Source organism: Electrona antarctica (genome assembly GCF_951216825.1).
Source record: "Electrona antarctica genome assembly, chromosome: 16".
NCBI lineage: Eukaryota > Metazoa > Chordata > Actinopteri > Myctophiformes > Myctophidae > Electrona > Electrona antarctica.
The window spans coordinates 45,148,480-45,173,451 of NC_136797.1; positions in this window are offsets into that span (position 1 = coordinate 45,148,480).

A 24,972-nucleotide genomic window follows, 5' to 3' on the forward strand; every position below is an offset into this window, starting at 1 on the left:
TGAAACTTCAACTGCGTCTCACGCAAATAGTAGTTTTCAGACAAGGGTACACATGGAGAACAAGCTTTATTTATCTTTTGATATCTACATAACGAAACATGTTATCAACTCAGTTTATTTTTTCCATGAATCCATACATTCTAAAGTTTCTTTTGATATATTCCGTGTTCATATAGGTCCAACAGAGAATTTTCAAAAAATAATAATGAAATTAATTGAAGTCAATGGCGGCATATACAATGGCAGGCTTGTGAATGGGGCCGGCAACCCGTTGTACCCGACATAATCACCAATATCTCTCACTGCCTAATACGCTAAATCCGCCATTTTGCTATTATTTGTTTTTACATTACATGGGACCCTTCCCCAGCCCGTCACAAAATCTCAGACTTCTGTGAGAAAAGAAAAGTCAGAAATAGTGTGTTAAAAAACAACCTAGTCAAAGGGATGGTTGATCAAAGGCTTTTCTCTAGCAGTGGTCCGCAGTGGGTCACATTGACTGTTGGTGGTCAATGTGACCCACCAAAATAAACTGCCGATCAAAGGGAACCATAGACCACGTGATCACAACAACAGCTACACGTGCAACAACAATGTCTCCTCCATCAAAAGAGATGGCGCTGTGCGGGCTGATGGCTCATACAATGGAACCCAAAACAAGGCATTGTAACCCAAAACAAGCGTCCCCATGGCAGTACAGCCCTACCACATGAAAGGGATTTGCAATCAAAACACAAACAATATAAAAAGGCAATTTCACTCACGTTTCATTTGTGGGAGTAGGTACGAATGGAGAAGTCGTGTGAGAGAGAGACGTGAGTTTACCCGTGTAGTAGTAGCCTATAGTGTTATAGTGAAATGCCTGGTCCAAAGCGTCCTAAAAGATCCAGTGATCGCTTCGCTCTCCGCAGCCGGGAAGGTAGCCCTGTTCCTGCGAGGAGTGGTGTTGGGAGAGCTGCCTCTGTACCAGTATCTGGTCCTGCACCGAGTGCACCCAGCCGTGGTTCCAGCGAGCCTTCGTTTGGCCGTATCGGTAGGCAGAGTGGTGTTGAGCGAGCTCGAGCTGCCTCCGTTCCAGTCCCAGGAACCAGTGCCTCCATTTCCAGTCCCTCCACCCAGCCGTGCCCGCGGGCGGTCAGTTGGCCGCAGCCGTAATGCTAGCCCGGTCCCTGGGCAAAGTCGTGTCGGGCGAGCAGCCTCCATCCCAGTCCCTGCACCGAGCCGTGCCAGCGGGCGATTAGTTGGCCGCAGCCGTAATGCTAGCCCGGTCCCTGGGCAAAGTGGTGTCGGGCGAGCAGCCTCCATCCCAGTCCCTGCACCGAGCCGTGCCAGCGGGCGATTAGTTGGCCGCAGCCGTAATGCTAGCCCGGTCCCTGGGCAAAGTCGTGTCGGGCGAGCAGCCTCCATCCCAGTCCCTGCACCGAGCCGTGCCAGCGGGCGATTAGTTGGCCGCAGCCGTAATGCTAGCCCGGTCCCTGGGCAAAGTGGTGTCGGGCGAGCCACCACGGTTCAGTGCTCCGAACCGTGGACGTGGAAGAGGCCGAGCCCGGGGCCGGGGTAAGCGTCAACCGAGCGCGGCGGGTCCTGGTCAGGCAACCATGTTCGACTATTTCGCTGCCCTCCCCGACGCCGACACGGGGTCCGAGATGTCGGATGAAGAACCAGCTGAGCCATTGACTACCCCGGAGAGTAGGGACATACCATACATCTTTTCCACACCCACTAGTGGAAGATCCCTGACCGACCGGGACGTGTTGGAGAGTCCATACAACTCTCAGAAGTCCACTGCCGATCCATCAGGTGTGTGTGTGTGTGTGTGTGTGTGTGTGTGTGTGTGTGCGTGCGCGTACACACACCCACACACACTCCCGTTCTCTCTGTGTGGTGGTGGCGAGCGACACGATCTACCCTCCCTGCTAGAAAAACCAGCATGATTTCCCTGCTGGTCTTTGCTGGTCTTTGCTGGTCTTTGCTGGTCTATGATGGTCTATGATGGTCTATGATGGTCTAGCTGGTGGACCATGCTGGTCCACCAGCTAGACCAGCAAGGCTCATGCTGGTAGACCAGCATGAGCTTAGCTGGTGATGCTGGCCTAGCTGGTGGACCATCATAGGCCAGCTTCACCAGCTTCACCAGCATAGCTCATGCTGGTCTACCAGCATGAGCCTTGCTGGTCTAGCTGGTGGACCATCATAGGCCAGCTTCACCAGCTTCACCAGCATAGCTCATGCTGGTCTACCAGCATGAGCCTTGCTGGTCTAGCTGGTGGACCATCATAGGCCAGCTTCACCAGCTTCACCAGCATAGCTCATGCTGGTCTACCAGCATGAGCTATGCTGGTGAAGCTGGTTTGTACATATTCATGCTGCCATCGGTACAGTAGTCATTGTATAAATGGTTGAGAAATGAAAGAGTTACCATGTGGGGGTCCCCAGGGGTCCCCGAACCCAGGGGTCCCCCAGGGGGGCGACACGATTCCAACGAACCCACCCCTGTCCAAAACGGTTGAGAAATGACAGAGTTACCATGTGAGGGGGGGTCCCTGGGGGTCCCCAGGGGTCCCCGAACCTTGAGACCCCCCCCCCCCCCCATCAATTTATATATTTTAAATACTTTAACATATCTGCTTACACATGTACAGTAAACAAAAAACAAGAAAGGTACATTTTAATTTAACCATTTTTATTATCACAATGACAGTGATCCAACTGTCATTGTGTAGGACTATGTAATGTATTTTGGAGGGTGTTAAATAACATTGCAGTACATTTTGATTTATTATTATTAACTTCTACTACTCTTACACTACATCTCAGAGACAAATATTGTAATTTAACTCCACTACAATTATTTTAAAACTTTAGTTACTAGTTAATTTGTATTTTTATTACAAAACCTACAGCAATCTGGGAACCCATCTGCAAAAAACAAAGGGAAAATGGCACCCCCTTGTTTGAGTCAACAGTTGACTTGAGTCAACAGTTTGTTGACTCAAGTACAGTAGGGAAACCACCTTAGATTTAGGCCATTTGAAAATGGCCAATCTACAAGTTCCCAATTGTGAACTTGTAGATCCAGTTTCAAAATATGTTTTATACATTTTAAGCATTTGAAAGCATTCTACATAATGAGTACTTTCTGCTTTTGGTATACTTTTAAGTGCATTTTGATACCAATACTTTTACCTAAGTAAATATTACCAGACTTTTACTACCAGTATTCATACTTTAACTTAAGAAATGTTTTCCACTACTGCTCACATAGGTTTAAGCAATGTAAAGACAACGTAAACTGTTCAAAACCCACAGCTCATCAGTTTCAGCTTGTAGCTGGTGCTTGATTACTAAACGTAATTGTGAGCTATATTTCATTTCATTTCATATTTATTTATTTCATTTCAGTTATGGTTTTACATGATCATATTAATTTTTACTTTGTACTTTTTTTTTTTTTTTACATATTCCATACAGAAAGGAAAAGGAGCAGGAAGAAGATAAATCTTATATATACCTGCCCCTATCATTAAAAAAAAACATCTAATTGATGCTGCCACCAACCATACATGATTACATCAAAGAAAATATGACTGAGACTAGGGATGGGAATGATCAATTCATTGATAATAACCTTATCGATTAACTGGTTAGTTGAGGGCCGCATTTTTATAGTTTATTTTAATGAGAATCTTAATTTCCCCCAACGTCTAACATAAAATACATTTTGCTGATATAAATACAAAAGGCATATTATATTCCTCAATCAGATATTTATTTGACCATTTGAGATACAGGGCCAGTCAATGGCATCTTTGTGAGGAATAAACAAGATGGGGGCGGCAATCTAATTGGTTGAATACCCACAATGGCTGTTTTGATTCAACTAACAGATGTTAATTGGGTCAATGGATTGAAGAATGTGTCAAACATTGGGTCAACAAGATGGGGGCGGCGTCATTTACGGTAACCGTGTATTGCGATGCGCGTATAGCAGAGCAGTTACGGTAATGCACATTGGAGCCAGCCAGCCTAAGTCAAGCTGTCAGACCGCCCGCCAAAAACAACAGTAAACTAGGGACCCACGTTTTTATTAATTTAAGTTTACTGTTTGTGTGACGGTGTGAGAGAAGAAGTGTGGACGACCTCGACGAGGAGGCAGAGGTAAGAAACACTTGGTGTGTTTTTTCTTTTCCATTTGTCCGAAATTTCTATTCATTTCAAGTGTTGGCTAGCCGTTAGCAGCTAATAGTGGCTAACGTTAGCTTAGCTAGATTCACCACCGGGGATAGCTGGGGAAGGCTAAGCTAAGCGCTAGCTTGCTAACTTCGAGGGGACAGCTATAGAACTTTAATAGCTGTTTATTTGTTAGATGTTTGCAGAGCTCTCGTTTTGGAACGCGGGGTTTTGGAACCCGCAGTGTACCGCAGCTTCCTGCTCTCAGTGTTTTGCACCATTACAGTGGTTAAAGTGCTTATGGCTGCCCCATCTTAACTTAGTTTATGTTGTGATTTTGTACCAGCTCACGCCAGGTTCTCTGGTCAGTGGTCACTGCGAGTACTCCTCGACCAGTGATTCCCATACTCTTTTCATGTCAAGGACCCCCAAATTGACACTAATTATCCCGCGGACCCCCATTTGAAAATATATGCCAAGGGACCCCCATAAGAAGATTTTTACAGCTAGTAGAGATTCTCAACCCGTTTTAAGAACCCCCATGCAGTTTGACATGCATTAGTCTACCAACCAACCACCATTTAATGGCATTTCTATCTCTGGGACTCCCAATTTATATTGTAAAATCAATGTGTTACAGCCCCATAAGGGTCCATTTGGTTCCATTTGTATCAGCCGCTGACCCCCATCTGAAAATATGTTGTTCCAGGGACCCCCCCAGAAGCAGTTAAAACATTCGCTGTGAAAGAACATGCATTCAAAGATTTGCACCACATTTTCACATTTTTCTTCTTCTAAAATAGCAGATCTACAAGCTCGTAGTGTGGCTCGGTGCCGCGCTATGAACTTGTAGATCTGCTATTTTTCAATGGCTAAAGTATAACATGATGCTTAAAACACAAAGGCGTTCCTGTCCTGAATGGGTTAACTTAGTAGTTCTGTTTTCATTATGTTCCAGGTCACTCCAGTTTCCTGTCCTACTTGCCAGGTTCTCTGGGAGGACTCCTACTGTATGTATATAAGTTAATATCTATATATTATTATGACATTGTGAAGTCAATACTGAAGCAGCATTTTAACTGTCGTAGCTGTAACTTATCCATTGTCAAATAATTAAAGCCATTTCACAAATGTATTGGAAAATGTACAATATTTCCTCAATCCCAGCCTAAAAGAACAGAAGAGGTGCTACAGTTAAGTGTGACATTTGTGAATTTAATGAGGTCTGTGATGAAAAGACATATTTCAAACACCTTACAGGACATCTAACAAATGACAAAATCACTGTTGCCTGTCCTTTTATAAACTGTAACTTTAACCCAAACCCTAACCGAGACAACCACATGCAAAGCACCAACCTGCTCAATGGCAGTGTCTGACTCACAGACACTCCATCTCCTGAGCAACTGCTGTGATGCTAGATATGTGAAGTTATGATAGCTACATGACCTGTCTTAGGATGTAAAATTCTGTCTTCCATTATCTAATTTTGTTTTGCAGGTGTATGCCGAATTCAAAATAATCACAGGAGTTGATTTGATCTCAACATTCCTCTCGACGCTGGATGAGCACACCAGAGGCCTGATTCAAGTTTACCGCTCCAGAGCACACCACCCCAGTCAAGAGAAGTTAAAGGTCCTGTTGGAGAGCCTTGATGACCAGGTGAGATGGGGAAATAATGCCCAAAAGGGTCTTAAAATATCAGAAAATTGTTTTTATAATTGGAGTGCTGTGCAAGTCTGGAATACATGCAATACTCGTTATCTGGTGTACTCCTGGTACTGTATCACATGCTTTATGTGTACTGTACAGTAATACTGTATATACTACTAGAGTTCTCTAGTTCCAAACAATGTATACTTATTAGTATCAGAGGCAGTTGGGGACGGGTCTTTTCGTTAACCCAGGGTGCGTTCAGATATAGAACTAAGGCCACTGCTGTGCCCTCTGGTTGTTCGTTTATTCGAACGCACCCTATATTCTGACAACTCATGAAAAGACACACTGATTGGCCAGTATTCACTTGAACACACTGAGTGGCAGAGTGCCATCCTCACTTCCGCTCTGTTGTTTTTTTACAGGTCGCTCAATTAACTAGGTTTTTATGTCTATGCCTTTAACCGCATGCCACTATATTGTCCCTATTCTGGTGGAACACACAAAAATAGCACATCTAGTCATCTACAATCTCTTGTAATTTGGCTATTTTCTGTGAAGATATTTTGTATAACTGATAGTAGAGATCATGGGAATCAGTGGTTAGAAAGTATCTTTGATTATCAGACAGCTGGTTTTTATATTCCTTGCTTTTTTAACAAAAGTAATTACAGATCTATTTCTTGATTGGAATTCCCACATGGTTATCATCAGCACTGTCCTGTCTGGAGTAGATTATCAATGAATAAAGCATGCAATGTTGTGCAGTTATTTGAATCAAATTCTAACTCATGTTCTTTTCTTGGTATGTAGACCACATATATCATAAGACACAGGGGGGTGGTGGCACTCAAAGGACTGCAGTTCTTTCTCAAGGAAAAGGATCCAATTGTTCAGACCTGTCAGGTAAATCAGCATTTCAGCCATCAATGAAAATCCACCTCATTGTCATTTTGGGATATTTCTTAATGTTCATTTTTTGTTAATGTGCTCCAATCTAGAGAGACTATGTGGACAGGCACACCAGTGGCGTCCGTATGGCTATTCTGGAGATCGTGGCGCTTCCAGGAGGCCCAGACTCGGCGCTACAAGCTGCGGTGGTATTGGAGGATGAAGTGGTCGTTGACGGCCTTCCAGATGTTCCAAGTGCCTTCGCTGTTCTCTTTGGCCTTATTTATGCACTCCACATCGAGTATCCACCAGGTTGGAAGTTCTTCTTTGAGGCTGTGCAAAAGCTGTTCCTCTCTCTGGATGCCGAGAAATGTTCAGCACGCGTTGAGACACTGAGAAACTTATTGTCTCAGTAATAGACAATGTTTTAGATCCGATTGTTTTGAAGTTGAATCTCAGACTTCCAACTATGTCTCATCATAGACCTTTTTTTCTTCTTCTTTTTGCCAAATGGACCTGCATAAGGGGTACGGGCGTTGCACAAGATGGGGTCTACATCTAACTATGTCTCAGATATAGACTTTTTTTCTTTCTTTTGCCAAATGGATCTGCATAAGGTGTTGCACAAGATTGACTTTAGAACCAAACTGTCTCGAGTATCCACCACGTTGGAAGTTCTTCTTTGAGGCTGTGCAAAAGCGAGAAATGTTCAACACGCGTTGAGACACTGAGAAACATATTGTCTCAGTAATACACAAAAATTTGTTTCAATTTGGGATCCTGACCTTAAAAAGAAAGTTTGAGAACCACTACAAGAATTGTTAAGCTTGTCATAAGCCATATAAGTCAGACAATGATTTATTTTACATGCGGTTATAGAATGTATGTTGCCAATGGTTGCACTTGCACTGAACATGGTGACAGTATTTTGATGCCATATGATGGCACATTTGCACTGACGAATATTGTGGAGATATTGAACATTGTTGTTCCCAATGTTATTGGTACTTGCACAGAAGGCATTTGCACTGAACATGGTGACAGTATTTTGATGCCATATGATGGCACTTTTGCACTGAATTTATAGTTTACTGTGACAAGTATTGTGAAGATAGTGAATATGTTCCCAATGTTATTGGTACTTTTAAATAAATAGTACATTTAATTCAATCAATTATGTTGTAATGTAAAATAATTTGTTTTAATGCCTAAATAACCAGTACTAGTTGACTGAGTGTATTACACAAGTGGCGATAACTAAATTGTGTCAATTGGCTGAATTAATAAGCCAACATAGAGTTTTGTTCTGTCAACATTTTATTCTGGAAAATTGCAATTGGCTGAATTAATGGCCAATGAAAAGTTCTTCGTTCTGTCAACATTTTAAACTGGAAATTTGCAATTGGCTGAATGAATAAGCCAACGGAAAGTTTTTTGTTCTGTCAACGACTTAAGCTACAACATTGACTCAACTCAAAAAACGAATTGCAACAAGTTGCTATATAATAATCAATTGGATGAATTCAATTTTTTTTCAGTGTATTGTTGGTAGCTCCTTGCTGAAGTGATGAGTGTTGTCTCTGCTGTGATTGAAAGAGAAGTGGAATTTCTGCCGAACTGTATAGCTGGTGTCATAGGGTGATGGTCGACACCCCCCAGGGGTGGGCTCACCAGCATCCCATGCTAGTCACCAGCATCCCATGCTGGTCACCAGCATCCCATGCTGGTGACCAGCATCCCAGCATCCCATACCAGCATCCCATGCTGTTCCAGCATCCCATACCAGCATCCCATGCTGTTCCAGCATCCCAGCATCCCATGCTAGTCACCAGCATACCAGCATCCCAGCATCCCATGCTGGTCATCAGCATACCAGCACCAAAACACAACATATGCTGGTTTTGCTGGTATGCTGGTATGCTGGTTATGCTGGTCATACATGCTGGTTTTTCCAGCAGGGCTTTTAGATGTTATGAGTTACTTTATGTCAAGAAATTCCTTGCAGGTGATTTTTTTCTAAGTATTGGAGTTTGGAAGCACTCATTGAATAATCACTCAACGGTCCTGCGTACCACCTGTTTTTAATTTGCACATAATGTAGGAGGCAGCAGGATGCTGCGTTACTGAAAGGGAGCGCTTCCAAACTGACACTTAAAAAAAATCACCTGCAAGGAATTTCAAATTGCGGCTAGTTTCCACCCTGCCATTAACTTGTGGAAAGATGACCGCTGTGTGCATATGGTCTATTGAGTATTCAAACATGAGTATTCTGAACATTTTGAGCATCTCAGAAAATCTGTAGCTCCAACGGTTTAGAAGTTAGAGCCATGTTTCAACTAGCCGTCATTTTAAATAGGGTGCGGTCATTTTCAGGTATTTCGTCCCGGATAGAGAATTAGCCATAGTTCCCAAGTTGTTCGCGGCGGTCACATTAGTCAAGAACAGTTGAGATATTCTCTCCTAAATTAAGTGCATACTATCTTAGCCTGGTCCTAGACTAGAATGAATGCCCTATTTCATATAATTAAAAAAAATGAAAGTAGCCATCTACAAGCTAACCAAGCCTTGCATTGCGTCCCGTTGTGAGCTGATGTAGATCAGCCATTTTCTCCGGTGTCCGTCCCCGGAAGTCGGAACCCATTTTGAGAACTACTGCTTAGTTACGTTTTTGTTTGCTTGTGTTTTCATAACTGACTGTAGGCCACCGCTAAGACTAAGGGATGCATCTAGTGAAGAGTCCAGAGAATTTAACATCTTTAAATGTACATTTATATCCAGGTACCCCAAGTCCCGGACGGACCCCCAGTCCCAGTGGGATTCCAGGGCCACACACAAGCCACAACACTGAAACCCCAGTTGCAAGACCAACATCAAGCCACCGCACTAAATCAACAAGGAGAGGGAGTGACGACAATGTGTCTCAGAGACAGAGCCTCCCACCTAGCACCTCAGTGAGGCACCACACTGAAAGCCAAATTGTGAGCACCCCATTGAGTCAGAGCCTCCTCCATGGAACTCCAGTGAGTGGAACCCCATTTCCGAGCACCCCAAACACATCAACCCCGAGCCAGCCCATTGGAAACCCGATTAGCAGCCCAAGTGAAGCGCCACTTATCACACATCAGATCTTCACCCAGTTGGTGAAAATGTTAGAGGACGTAAAGCACACCCAGAAGGTTCATTAAAAAATGTTAAACACCCTGCTGAAGCAGAAAGAGGACGTGACGCTGCTGGAGCTACCGGAAGGAGCTAGGTTCCCACTGAAGATGGAGGAAGATGTCCAGGCCATGAACTTGAAGCTCTGCGACATAGAGTTCAAGGCTACAGTTGTGAGTTCAAATCACTTATTCACTTCACCACCTCTGCTCCTCTGCCCCCCTCTAATCATTGATACTCTCTCTCTCCCCCCTGTCAACAGCTTGTGATGACTGTTTTTCCCCTTGATATTATTATTTAGCTAAATGGTAGGATGTTTCTAAATAGATTTTCCACTTAATCTTTTCTTGAAGACGTTCATCCATGGCTGCTGTTGTCTCTGTAGAGTGGACATATTTGAATCTATGCTTTTTATTCTCCAATTATTCTGTTCTTCCCATCACCTGCTTCCTTTCACTCTAACTATTCATTACTGACATACAGAATGTCCTTCCTGTGACTCATACTCAGGTTGCCATGGTTGCAGACATTGGTGGCATCAAATTGGATGATTGTGTCAGGCGGATGATGGGCTTCCTCATGAGCAATGAGCTGTCCATGCAGTACAATCTCTTTGGACGTAAGGACAAGAAGAAGTTTCGAGACCTGGCTCTTTTTTATGTGCTTTATGGTAAATCTGAGTTTTCATTGTAAATTTTCCTTAAAATTTCCTTCATTCTTATATGCTCACTACAATTCTGAAGAGAGGCCACTGTTTGTATTTAACTCAGTTTTCAATATTGCCATAACATATGTCATAATGCACTCACGTTTCCTTTCATGCTGTCACCTGAACTTTGTTATTCTACATGAAAACAAATTTGCCACCATAGCCATAAGACATTTTAAAATTACTGGTTCTGTCCCTCCCCCCTGTTCAGCAAAGAATCCTCAGTAATGTAGCATACATTAGCCATTCTTGCTGTCAGGTTATAGCCTGGCTAATAAGCCAGACTCAAATCACACTGTCGTGTGGTATTTGAGTCTGGAGATGCTGTGTATGGATCTTGTTTCCCGGGGGGCGGGTTCAAACATTTTCTCTTTGACGCAATTTGTCAGAGCTACTGTCAGTCAAAGGTCTCAAGCATTGAACGTCACTGTACCAAAGCCCGCTCATATTGCATACCGTGTCCCGATTGGCCACACCAGTTATCTGGTGTAGGAAATGGGTGTACAATTGAGCCTCTCCAGACCGTAATCCGCCGGCAGGCAATTTTCTGGCTTATTAGCCAGGCTAGTCAGGTTACACATTGTGCATCTCATGTAGTACTTTGCCGAGCTAGCAGTACTAAGTTGGCTTTTTGTCATTTATTATTAGCGGCACTCAAGAACAACACCACCACAAAGACCGTGAACCTGAAGGAAGCAGAGCACGCGCTGGGAAAGAGCTCGTCAGAGCTCGTAGATCACATGACAACACACTTCACAACACACAGGAAAGCACACAGGACAATGGGGCACAGTCCCAATAGGCAAAATCTGTCACAGTCTTAGCACGTGCACACACACACACGCATGCACGCACGCATGCACACACACATATGTGAACAACTACCTCGTGAGAAGAACCCTCATTAGTTGATTTTTTTTGTTGAGAGAATCTTTCACAGTATTGGTAAATAAACTACCGCCCTCTTTAGTTTACCCGCAGTTGAGAATGCTGATTTGTTATTTCGAGTCAAACGGGTTCCTCGGAAGTCAAATTTTGTGTTCTGAAAGTACTATTTGTTAAGTACTTTGAAAGTAATTGTGTTCTGAAAATTACTTGTGCATTTTTGTTAAGTACTTTTAAAGTAGGTTTTTGTAAAGTACTTTTAAAGTAATTGTGTTCTGAAAATTACTTTTTCTATGTAGTTAAAGGGATATTTAACTTTGTTTGTGTTTACATTTTATTTAAATTTCAAAGTTTTTGTTAAGATCACGCAGGGCGAAATAATTAATTAAGACCTGGCAGTGTTACGAGGAAATTGCAATACTGTTGCACTTTGTTTTCATTTGTTTACATTTTATTTCAGTGCAAATAATTTATTTTGTTAAGATCACGCAGGGCAAAATATTAATTAATACCTGGCAGTGTTACGAGGAAATCTTACATCACATGCAGTGTTACGAGGAAATTGTATACCGCATTGATTTAGACTTTGATTTCAATAAACTTTGTCAAAGATATTGTCTGATATTGTATTTTCACCCAGGTAAAAACTATACTGGCTAAAATGTAGGTGCTTTTTTCATCTTAAGTTGTGTTTGCAGTAGTTAAACAGCTGGTTCATGTCAATATTGCTAACATTTAAATCCCTTCAGGACCAACTTGAAGTGGGATCTTAATGGGTCTGAAAAGTGCCTAGTTGGACTTGAAGCCCATTCAGATCCCAGTTCAAGCTCATATAGGCAAACACAGGTGGCGCACACATGGTTCCGACATACAGCTGCCCATTTGGATCCCATCCAAGACCCCGTCAGGAACCCACGTAAGCCGATGTGGGTTAACACAGGTGGGCCCTGAGTGGATACTGGGCGCAAACACACTTGGAGCCCTTAATGGGCGAACACAAGTGTGGCCTACATGGGTCACATATAATTTGCCCAGCTAGAACCTACTTAAGGCCCATTCAGATGCCGGTTCAAACCCATATAGGCAAACACAGGTGGCACACACATGGTTCTGACATAAAATGGCCCATTTGGATACCACCTAAGACCCAGTTAGAAACACATGTAAGCCCATATGGGCTAACACGGGTGGGCCCTTTGTGAAAACTGGGTGCACGGCCCACTTGGAGCCCTTAATGGGTGGACACAAGTGTGGCCTACATGGGTCACATATAATTCGCCCAGCTGGTACCCACTTAAGGCCCAATCAGATCCCAGTTCAAACCCATATAGGCAAACACAGGTGGCGCACACATGGTTCTGACATAAAATGGCCCATTTGCATACCACCTAAGACCCAGTTAGAAACCCACGTAAGCCCATATGGGCTAACACGGGTGGGCCCTTTGTGAAAACTGGGTGCACGGCCCACTTGGAACCCATGCCCATAGCCCATGTCAATGCCCATGTGGGGCCCACATGGACATGTTAGCTGGGTAATTTCCGTGTAGGCAGAGCCACTGTGGCTGAGATTGTGCCCACCGTTGTTGAAGCCATCTGGGAGTGTTTGGTACCAGAGTTGATGCCTGTGCCGACAAAGGAGGAGTGGAAAGCTGCAGCCAATGTTTTTGCGCAGAAGTGGAACTTCCCTCTCTGTGTGGGTGCACTGGATGGTAAACATGTTGTCATTCAGGCACCCATACATTCGGTGGCCCGCTACTACAATTACAAAGGTCAGTATTCCATCGTCCGTCTGGTTGTGGTAGATGCCAACTACCTGTTCCGTGTGGTGGATGTGGGAGGTTATGGCAGTTCCAATGACAGCGGCATCCTCTGGGCATCAGCGTTTGGTGAAGCTCTGAGGGACAAAACACTCAACCGCCCGGATGATGAACCGCTCCCAAACGCTGAGCAACTTGGACCTGTCCCGTATGTCTTCGTAGCAGATGAAGCCTTTCCTCTGCGGCGGGACATAATGCGGCCAGTCCCTGGAAAAGACCTCCAGACCCACTCCCAGAGGATTTACAACTACCGTCTGTCCCATGCACGGATGATAGTGGAGATTGCCTTTGGCGTGATGGCTTCACAGTTCCGCATCTTGCGCTCAGTGATCGAGCTGAACCCTGAGAATGCAGAGAAGGTTGTGAGAGCCATCACCGTCCTCCATAATCTCCTCTGATGGCACCGGCAGGCATCTGGTTTCCGACGTGGCAGAGGAGATTCCAGATTCTCTCCACCCAATTGGAAGGGTTGTTGGGAAACATTCTTCAGGCGAAGAGGCTTGCGCTGTGAGAAGTACCTTTGTGGAGTTCTTCAACTCACCAGCTGGTGCTGTGTCATGGCAGGACAACTATGTTTAATCCTCACCTACCCATTACCCTCATTTAATTTTCCTTCTCTATTTCATTTTTCTACTCCTCGGATCGCCACCTTGTAGTGGTGGAGAAGCTTGTGTGTTCCAATGAACCTGAGAGCTATACCGCCTGGAGCTTTGCTCCTGGTAGGGTCACCCATGGCGGAAAGCTCAAGGGAGAGGTTCCAGACAATGTGCGATCCAACCAAGGCAAATGAAAGCTGCAGCATACTTCACACAGTGTTGCAAATAGCCTGCATCCTGCGACTCACTTAATTGAGAAAGGACCCAATCCTATCCCCCTCCGGGGTCCTGGGATGCCATACAAGGACTCATACAATGTCTTTTGGACCCATCTAAAAGGCCACGGGTGCAGTACTTAGTTTAGACAGTTTTTGGTTTAGACTAGTCATTGGTTAGACCAGTCATTAGTCCTACAACTACAACCTATCTCAAACCCTCACCCTAAACCTAACCTCCCACGGGGCAGCACACCTAAACCTAACCTTAACCCATGTCTAACCAATGACTAGTCTAAACTAAGTATGCACCCCGAAAAAAGGAGACAGAAATCTGACCGACAGACACTCACAGAGCCACAGTCTCACACTACACACACGTTTTTATTCTATTTGTTCTGTTAACAGCTAGTCCAAGTCGGAAGGATGATCCTGTTGTTTCCCGTCAAAAGAGTTGGCAGTTTCTCCAGATTCATTATCACGTTCATATTTTATTGTAAGTTTGTAACAATCTGTCATTGAAGAATTTGAAATAAAATGTTACATTTATGACAGATTCTCTGACTAATGGGCAACTACAGTACACTCTTCCCAGCCATTCCATGTATTATACTTTTGATCATTTGTTTTTCGATATGCCGTACTATTTTAACAGAGTTTCATATAAGCTCTTATTTTCTCTATATTTCTCAGAGGAAGCATCCACATCGTATTGCAATAGGAGCAAAATGATAGGACAAGAGACGATGACATCAGTGGCAGTAGTGAGCAGGAGGCCGCTCACTACTCATCCTCCTCCCACCAAACAACCAAAGCTCATGATTGTGCAAAGTGTGCCCCAAAAGCAAATCAGCCAACTAATCAGTGAATTTGTGATCGATACTGTTCAGCCATTTTCCTTGGTTGAGGAAGATTCCTTCAAGCGGCTTGTAGAGGGACTCACTCAGTGGAGGAAAAAAAAGCCATGTGTAGAAAGACACTCACCAGTCGCATTGAAATGGAATTATTCTGGAGGTGATCTTCAGTGTGTGAGAGCTGCTGCAGCTCAGCGATTCTCTCCTCTAACTGAGTCATTTCCTTTTGCAGATCTTGCAGATCTTTTGCAGTCATTTCCTTTTGCAGATCCATGAAACACTCTCCCCTAACGGTAGACCTTCCCCACAAGTAGGCCCCTGTTAAAACATGGAGTCGGTGGGTCCATAGGGCCTCCCCTATGGTCTAAAATGAAATAACAACTAAACAGTCTTCCCTACCAAAATAACTCCTCTTTGGAAATGTAGCCCTGTGAGGACCTCTCCTCATGCCTAATAATGTATCTATAACCAAATGGTCTTCCCGACCACCTACAACTACGTCCTGAGGTTATCATAATCCTGCCTACGATATTAACACACCTTTTTCTTGCACTTTCTCTCCGTGAATGTAGACGTATTCCCTCACCTTTTTAACCTTTAAATTTCACAGAACCAGAGTGTGAGACCTGTTAACAGGCAGTAACTTAACAACCAGGTTTGTGTTTTAGCGTTACGATTCTCCTTTACAGATATGACATGCCTCATTGATGCCGATTTAGCCTTCTGCAGTGAGATTACTACTGAGATGTAAATCATGGCCCAATAACTGAGGTTCACATCGGGGAATGGCCTAATTGCGCTGAGCGATCCTAGTTACTGTTTACTTACCTTCCATCTTACTCACCTGCTTGTTAAATCCTTTCCACCCCCCCCTCTTATCTTTCTTCTAATGCAAGCTCTATTGCCACAGAGAAGGAAGGCATACCATGCAGGACGACCAGGATCATCATAACCAACGGAGGAGGCTCTTCCACCCGCCACGTGAGATCCCCCTCCCCCAGTGGTTAGTACTAAGACCCCTTTGAAAAGGGATGATTTGCGGTTCCCCTCCCACTCCTCTCTCCATCCTCATCGTACCCTGGATGAGACTCCCGTTCGGAACCCCATGGATTTCGGGCATCTCTCGGGTCGCGATGACCCGCAAGACTTGCCCCATCCTCCCCCCTCTTCATTTTCTTATAACCCCACACACCGTAGCAATCAGCCCTCTCACCAGCCCTCCCGTCAAAACAATTATGCCTTGGGGGTTGAAGGCAAATTTTCCCCTGGCCCGTGGATGTCCCCGCAGGCCCCAACTACCTCACGAGACCAGGATTTTCCCCCGGCCACATGCACCTGGAGGCTCCCTTCCGACCCGAAATCCCAAGTGCCTCTAGTTGGGATCCGCCGACGCAACAACCTTTCCTACAATCGATCCAGACATTATAATAGTAACACTGGTCTCCCTCTTCAAGGCCAGCCACCGCTTAGAAAAAGTAGCCCGATTTAATCACCTGGACATTCCCCCCAGCTACTACCAATCAGGATCGAGGAAATCACAAAATCCAGCGCTAGTCCCTCAACTGCCCGGAGGCTTCAAGAGGCCTCCCATACATGGCTGGCCCAGTGTTACTCGGCACTGGAGTCGCACATGTCAATAAAATCAATGCCCTCCTGGCAATACTTAAAAACCTGTCGTGCCCTAACCCCGAGGCCCACTGGATCACAGCCTGTTACATGGCACAGGTCGACCTCGCCAATACTTTATCATTTGATACAATCACTCTGACCAGAGACCATATCCCCGCCTCTTTCTGGAACCCCCTCCCTTTCCCTCGACACCAGGGGGCTCCTCTTCTCCAGACAGGCATCCTCTGCGATAACCTCCCCCTCAACCGATTTAAACGGCCCCGATCAGCCACTATGCTAGCACCGGTCGCCAGAACCGCTATGACGGCTGGGCAACCATCTCGGGAAAACCCGGGACTCGGAGGCCCCTCCCCCACAGGATGACCTCACCGCCACAGTCCGTACGCCATGTACATTCACCAGACGGCCCGCACAAGCCTTGTTCGATTATTCCAAATAGACCGACCCTCATATTGGGGGATGCAAACCTAATCAGACTCCCCACCATAGCTAGCCGATTAATACAAATCGATGTTTACCCGGGCGCATCACTCCTTCAAGGCGCCAGCATCTTAGCCAAATTGCCAGCACCATACATGGAAATTAGACAGGTGGTCCTCGCATTTGGCCCATACCAGTAGCAGGCCACATCGCAAAGAACCCTGGAGACCGTCGCTAGTAGAATGTGGTCGCTGGCTTCGGAGAAATTCCCTCTGGCCAAGGTACAATTTGCACTGACCCCCTGTCCCGACAGCCTTCCGAGAGAAGCACAAGCCACCATCCAAGCTGCAAACGAGTGCCTTAGCCACTTCCCCCACATCCCGGCCCTTCCGAGTGAGAAAGTCTTTATGGAGGTGGATAACGTCCGATGGAAATCAATAACGGGCTACGCTGTCTGGCAGATATGCCAACCATACCTGCATTAACACCTTTTTAACCCCACCTCAGATAGAATTAGATTAATATAATAGACCCCAATGACCGGTTTTTAGTTTTACTCCCCCTCTCCCCCCCCTTCCCTTCCTTCCAGACTTTCTTCCTTTTCCCTTTCTTAACTTCTCCTCCTCCCCCCTCCTCTTTTCTCTTTCTCTCCCTCTCTCTCTCCTTCCATTCTCCGCTCTTTCACTTTAAATAATCAGGTAAGAGACAACTCTACAACATGGAAATTGGGCGACAACCACCTACAACCTATGTGAGGATAACCGCATATTCTGCTTTAGACTATTTACACCTCTTCTCTATCTATGCAAGCAGGCTAATTGTATTACACTCCCTAGACCTGAAGTCATATAATACATTTTTTTTAATCTCATTACAACCACTCATTTAGCTATGTTTTTCAAATACACCCCGTACCGGTTTTCGGCTGTATTCATGGTAGTCACAGTACTTAATATGTGAGACCATAGCATTTTCTAAACCCTATTCTCAAAAGGTCCCCCTCTGGCCTTCGTGTTGTTTTGATTAGTTCAATTAACTTTACCATTCACTATATATATCTTCTCAATCACTCCTTACCGTTTTACTGCTTTAGACTTGGGTTTTTACGTTATCTCACTCCCCGGAACTGTAACTTATCGGTCCAAAAGTAAATCATATATTTACGCCAACCATACTATTACTACTCGGTTGTAGATAAACTGCACGTTTGCCAATATAGTATTGCTTACTCCACCCCTCCTTGCGGTGTTTAGATCCTGACAGGCTGGTGGTGTCTTTGTTAGTAGTCATGTATACTATAGTGCAATGCTAGAAGTTCCGTTTCCATATTCTATCAGCTGTCGGTTCCTAACGTAACTGATATTGTCTCCCGGTGTCTTACGGAATAGCTCTCTGGTTCCCCCTACCCAGCTAAACTCTTGCATTTCGAAAGCATAGTCTCCTCTCCGTCAGTTTCTATCACCGTCCAAGAGGGCCTGGCAACCTTGACCCCTTTTCGCAGTTTTGAGTTATGACAAAGAAAATACCTCTCAGTTAGGCCTACTTGTCTGCCTCCCGCTTGTGTGCCCTACAGAACCTTCTTTCCTTCTTTCCCCCGATGCTGACGTTAGTATATCGTGTTTAGATTGTTTTCCTCTTGGACATGCGTTTGTGGGCACAGTGGCAGCCGGCAGGGGGTGAAAAGCCGATTTGTCCCATGGTGTGCACTGCGCAACTATTCAGTGTAAAACATGCTGAAATCAAACTACACACACACACACACACACACACACACACACACACAGTCACAAATCCTCCACAGTGTGAATACGTGTCTGCAGTGACACTGATCATATTTGAAGTAGGAACCCCCACTCTGACAAGGAGTTGAGAAATTCAATATAGTTTCAATTTAATTGTGGAGGAAAATCACAAATTTTCCTATTTTACTTTTTTTGTTTACTTTTCATGCAGAAATGGTCTTTTTTTGTTTTTGTTTAGGCATAAAGTTCTTAAATTCAATAAATTGTCACTTCACTGACCTCCTTGGGGGTCGTGGCCCGCAGGTTGAGAACCACTCCCGTAGCTATTTCAACTTCGGCAAACCGGATATCCGTCCTTTTGCATGACGAAGTAAGCGAAGCAAGTAAGTTCTCGTTATCTGCTCCACTTGTCCTAATCCTAAAACATCCTTTTTTACATAAACTCATATCACAAAATGTACATATAAACCATGATATATGTGTCCATCGGTAAGATTACTATATGTATTATTCCAGCCTGATTACTGTTAATATATATTACAGATTGTAAAATTGAAGACAAGATGCCGACCAAGACCAACAAAAAAGATGTGAGTAGCCTATTGACTTCATGTGCTTATAATGCATCGTGCGTTTACAAATAGTGTCTGCTAATGTGCTTGTCCTAGCGGTTCGCGTTGGTGGAAGCTAATACTTGTAGTATGTCTGGGGGGTGAGAACTGCTGTGTCGTGCATGAACAAACAAATCAAATTAACTAGTTATTTTTGTCCGAGGACGGAGATTCTCATTTAGCTAGCAAGTAGCAACATGCTAGCACAAAGGTAATGAATAACAGATTAGCTCAGATTCTACCAAGTATAATTCATCACAATCAAACAGGATTTATTCAAAATAGAGACTTGAAAACGAACACCAGAACTTGCTTATCTTTAATACAATACGCTAAGAAGCATAATAAAGAGTTAACGCTAATGGCCGTCGATGCGGAAAAAGCTTTTGACCGTCTAGAATGGTCATACTTGTACAAAGTCTTAGAGGTGTATGACTTCCCATTAAAATTCATAAACATGGTAAAAACTATCTATAAATCACCAAAGGCACAAGTATACACTAATGGAATCTTATCCGACCCCTTTCCCTTGAGCAGAGGATCAGCTCAAGGCTGCCCCCTATCGCCTTCCCTGTTTGCCTTAGCAATTGAGCCCTTGGCCCAAAAAATTAGACAGTCCGAACAAATAACGGGTATTAGCATTGGTAAAAAACAATATAAACTGAGCTTGTTTGCAGATGATTTATTGCTCTACCTAAGTAATGTAAACCGGGATATGCCACACATATTAGAAATTATGAGAACATTTTCAAAAATATCAGGTTACAAGATGAACGAAGGAAAAACTGAATTGCTGGTAATAAATAAAGGGGAAACCGATTTGGACGAATTTAGACAATTTAAAGTAAAAAAGAATAATATCAAGTACCTTGGTTGCTATATGAGTGCAAACAAACTACAGCTGTATAAAGATAACTTTATCCCATTAGTTAAAGGACTGAAAGAAGATTTGGAAAGGTGGTCTGACTTGAACATCAACCTTATGGGCAGAATAAATCTCTTTAAGATGATGTGGTTGCCTACATTTTTATATATATTTCAGACTATATCTATTACACCGCCCAAATCCTTTTTTAAAAGCGTGAATTCACTTATTACATCCTTCATTTGGTCTAATAAATCAAATAGAATAAAGAGGAAACTGCTGCAATACCCTCGAGAGGAGGGAGGTCTAAATCTTCCTAATATGGAACTCTATCATAATACAAGTCAAATGTTCTATATCTATAACATAATTAATAACACCAATGAGGAACCGTGGATAGACATTGAAAACCACCAGTTACAACCACATAGTTTACTCTTAGCCCTTTTTCCCAAGAAAATAATTAAAACGTCAAACTTTATTATTAATAGCAATGTTAACGCTTGGAAAAATATGAAAAAAATAGGTCACAATATAGGAATCCCTAAACATATACAAATTTGGAACAACCCATCAATAACAATTCAAAACGCTCAACTGAACTGGGAAACATGGATTTATGGTGGAATTCAGAAGTTATCAGACATTATACAAAATAATCAATTATGTTCCTTTCAGGAATTAAAAGACAAACACAAACTAAACAATAGGGATGTTTTTAAGTATCTGCAGTTGAAAAACTGGGTAATAGAAAATTTGGATCTTGGGGAAAAAGTTCCAACTAAATTAAGCGACGTGATTAAAAAAAGGGATAAAAAGAGACCACTTATAGGTACTGTATATAACATCCTAAGCAATGCAGAGAATAGTGACGAACTGCTACAAAATATATATAATAAATGGAATGAAGATCTTCAAATAGATGATGCTAAATATAAATGGAAGGGATGCTTACAACGTACATATAAAACTACCACAAACGAAAATCTAAGACTAATTCAGTATAAAGTAATGACAAGAACGTACTATACTAGAGATAAGATTAATAAGTTCGATCCCACATCCTCTGATAGATGCTTAAAGTGTTGCACACAAAGGGATTCCCTTATACACGCCTTCTGGTACTGCGAGAAAGTTAGAAAGATCTGGGAGAAAATGGAGAGTTTTTTAAATATAAATTTTAAGTGTGCAGTCGTGCTTTCACCTAAGATCTGTATCTTCCAAAATATTGAGGAAACCAGATGCCCAATAAGCAGGCAAATTCTCTTTTCATGTTTAGTATATAAAAAATTGTTGTTGCAAAGCTGGAAAAATAAAGAAGCACCCTCCCTTCAAGATTGGAAATCACTAATGAAATATTATCTAAATATTGAGAAGACAATGGCGGAGGACAGTCATAAAGAAAACCAATTTAACTCTCTGTGGAGTCCAATTTATGAGGCGTTGTAGGTAGGGTTGGGATTCGGAACCGGGTCCATTTCAGACCCGGTTCCGACATTGCGGATCCGGAGCCGGTTCCATCGTTTTTTTATTAACGGTTCCCCAAACGGATCTCATCAGTCGTCATTTAGCTCCGCTGTGTCTGTGCATGCATGCAAGCAGAGCCAAGTTACTGGGGTGACGTCACCCAAAGGGGTCGGGGAGGATACGCCCACTATTCTGTGCATTCAGCGACCGCCGCGGAGCGACTGGGACAGCATGTTGAAGAGATCTCCAAAGTGTGGTTAACAGAGAGGGAAATTACTCTGAGGCTGAGCACGCAAGTGCAATAAATGCGATGCTATAGTTCCCTGGCTGCAAAGGTTGTTGCAACTTGTACCAGTTGCAGTTTTGCACCACGTCCACATTGAGTCCACATCGCGTTTGTGAGCCATGCGGAAAGCCGTGCCCGCTCTCCCCGCAACTCCACCACAGCTAGCCGGCGGGGGACGAGGATGATGCAAGGCTCGTTCACTTTCCCCAGGCTAGTAACGTAATAGAAAATAAAAACTACTGTCGTCTACAGAGCTTTTCATTAGGCCGCGGCGTATTGTACAACTGTTGTTAATGGTGTTAATTTAGAACGCCAATGACTACGTCTTTCTGTCTGATATTTTATGAATCACGTTAACTATAGTATAGAGCCAAATCAATTTGTCTGCACTTATAAGCAACTCAACTGCTTTTGATTTGGTTCTAAATTAATCGCGTGGCTGTTGAGAGCCCAGCGTTTAGGTGCATACCTCCATAGATTGATTACTTTATGAACAGTTTGCAGAAAAAAGCACAGGAACGTAGCCTACAGTTCAATACAATGTCTGCTAAAACGATTTTATAATCCAAGAAAGCACTATGGCTTGTTTCCATTAGGGTAAGGGGTCCTTCATATTAAATTAATCTGAACATTAAAGACAACATTTGTCACCACAACAATATCATTATTGCAATGTGTACTGTAGGCTATATTTAATATACAGTACAAATTGCAACAATGATATTGTTGTGGTGTCTAGCTGGTGGTGGTGGTGGTGAAGTTTAAATAATAGTGCCACACTGCCACCTCATAATTGTAAAGTGTATTTTCAATAATTGAATTAATGAATGTGTGTTTATTAAGTACTTGGTTAGGTTAGTTATAATATAAGCATAATCTATGTCAGAAAAAAAGGGGAAAAAATAATATTAGGATCCGTTAAGCCAGGGGTCGGCAACAGGCGGCCCGCGGGCCAAAATTGGCCCCCCAGAAATAATATCTGGCCCGTGAGATAATTTTGAGATTTTTTTTTTTTTTCCCAGTCCCACGTTAGCGACCATTATTTACAATATGAAAACTGTCACTTAGACAATGTAGGTTACACACCGCTGGAATTAAACATGGAACCTGCAGGCAGCATTAGGTGAGTAATTCATTGTATATGTGTTGGACGTTCGTGGTTGTGCTAATGATAAACGGACAGGTGCTGCCAGTGGGATCCTCCTGCTGCTTAACGACGACACTGTTCTGTGACTAGGTGTACTAGTGTAGCTTTGCATCTGCCCGTGTGAAAGCAGCATAACGTCGTGTCAGCACCATATTTTTCCAGCAAAAAAAAAAGAAAAAAGTTGATTTATATTGGTCAAATAGACCCGAATTAGACCCGCACGCGCGCTGCGCGTGCGCGCTGCGCGTGCGCACGCGCCAGACGGACGGCCCGCGATGGAATGTCTGGGAATAATATTGGCCCGAGGACAATCTCAGTTGCCGACCCCTGCGTTAAGGGAACCGTTAGGAACCGGAACCGTTAAGAGGGATCCGGGAAGGATCCGGAACCGTTAAAATCCTAACGAATCCCAACCCTAGTTGTAGGAGGAATGGAGCCGCTGAGTCAACCTGTGCTGGACAACCTAAGGAACCTGTGTGAGTGTGTGTGTGTGACGTTTTGTGTCGCTTCCCTTTTGTTTCTTCCCGCATCTCCCTCATGTGTGTGTATAGGGCAGGGCAGGGTAGGTGTGTGTGTGTGTGTGTGTGTGCGTGTGTGCGCGCGTGCAGCTTTAGTAAGAATGAGGTGTGAATGAAAATAAAATGAGAAAACCATTGGGTGGATGAAGCCATAAAATTAATGAAATACAAAAATGTTAAAAAAAAAAAAAAAAAGCTTTAATGCCATGTAAACCATTTCCTGTTGCCTCCTTGATTAAGATCATTCCTTATGAAAATGTGTATTGAAATGTATTCAAAAATGTATGTAACCACTCAACCACCCAATAAAAAAATAAAATAAAAAGCAACATGCTAGCACCGTAACATTAAATGTTTTAATCAAATATGGCCTTAACCCAAAAAGTAAACCCACGGGAGACATCACACCTAGTTGTAGTAGCTTCAACCAGAGATGATTGTTTGATAAATATGCAATACATAATTTACGTTAATAATCCAGGATTAATTCATGCCAGGATTCCCCCCGTTCAACCCTTATTTTGAAGATCCAAAACACCGCAACCGGATGTTGTGTCAACATAATTCTGCGTTCTGCGTTCAGTTTGGGCCGCCGGAACGCTTCTGGTCTCATTCACTGAACGGGGCCATGATTTTGTAGGAATAACGTTCCGTTTTTTAAACCACACTATTTAATTTGATAATGTGTTTTAATAATTACCAAATATATAATATTTAATGCTATAAAAACAGATTTCATGGTATAATTGCTGTACAGTACTTAAATGGAGAGAACAGATAACAGACAAATGTTGATCAAAATAACAATTATTCTACATTCTCTAATTGTGTAAACTAAATTTAGTAATGCAGATGTTAAACAATAATATATCTATTGATTGAAAAACCCAACCCAGAATGAAATGATAGCTTCACTCTCTTCACGCCTCATCTGGGGGGTCAGATTAACAGCTGAACTTGGGGAAGGTTTGAGAACCACTCAGAAAACCCAGGAGATATTTTGAGGATCTCATAGATCAGGTCTTACTGGGTTATAGCATGGTTTCTTGTTTCTCTCCATCTATTACAGAGACGCCATCAGGCTCTAAAGTTCACCTGTGACTGTGGGAAGGGCTTTCCCACCCTGTATGCCATGCAGAGGCATCTGCGGCAGTCTAAACGCCACAAAGTGGTACGTATGGCGTTTCATTATAGTGTTAGTATTATAATTTGGCTGATACATTTATTGTTGTAACAAGACATTTTTTTTATTCCACAGGATCGGGTCATGTGCACCCTGTGCCACAGGAGTTTCGACACCGCCGTGGCGATGATAGCTCATGCTGCTCCATCCAGG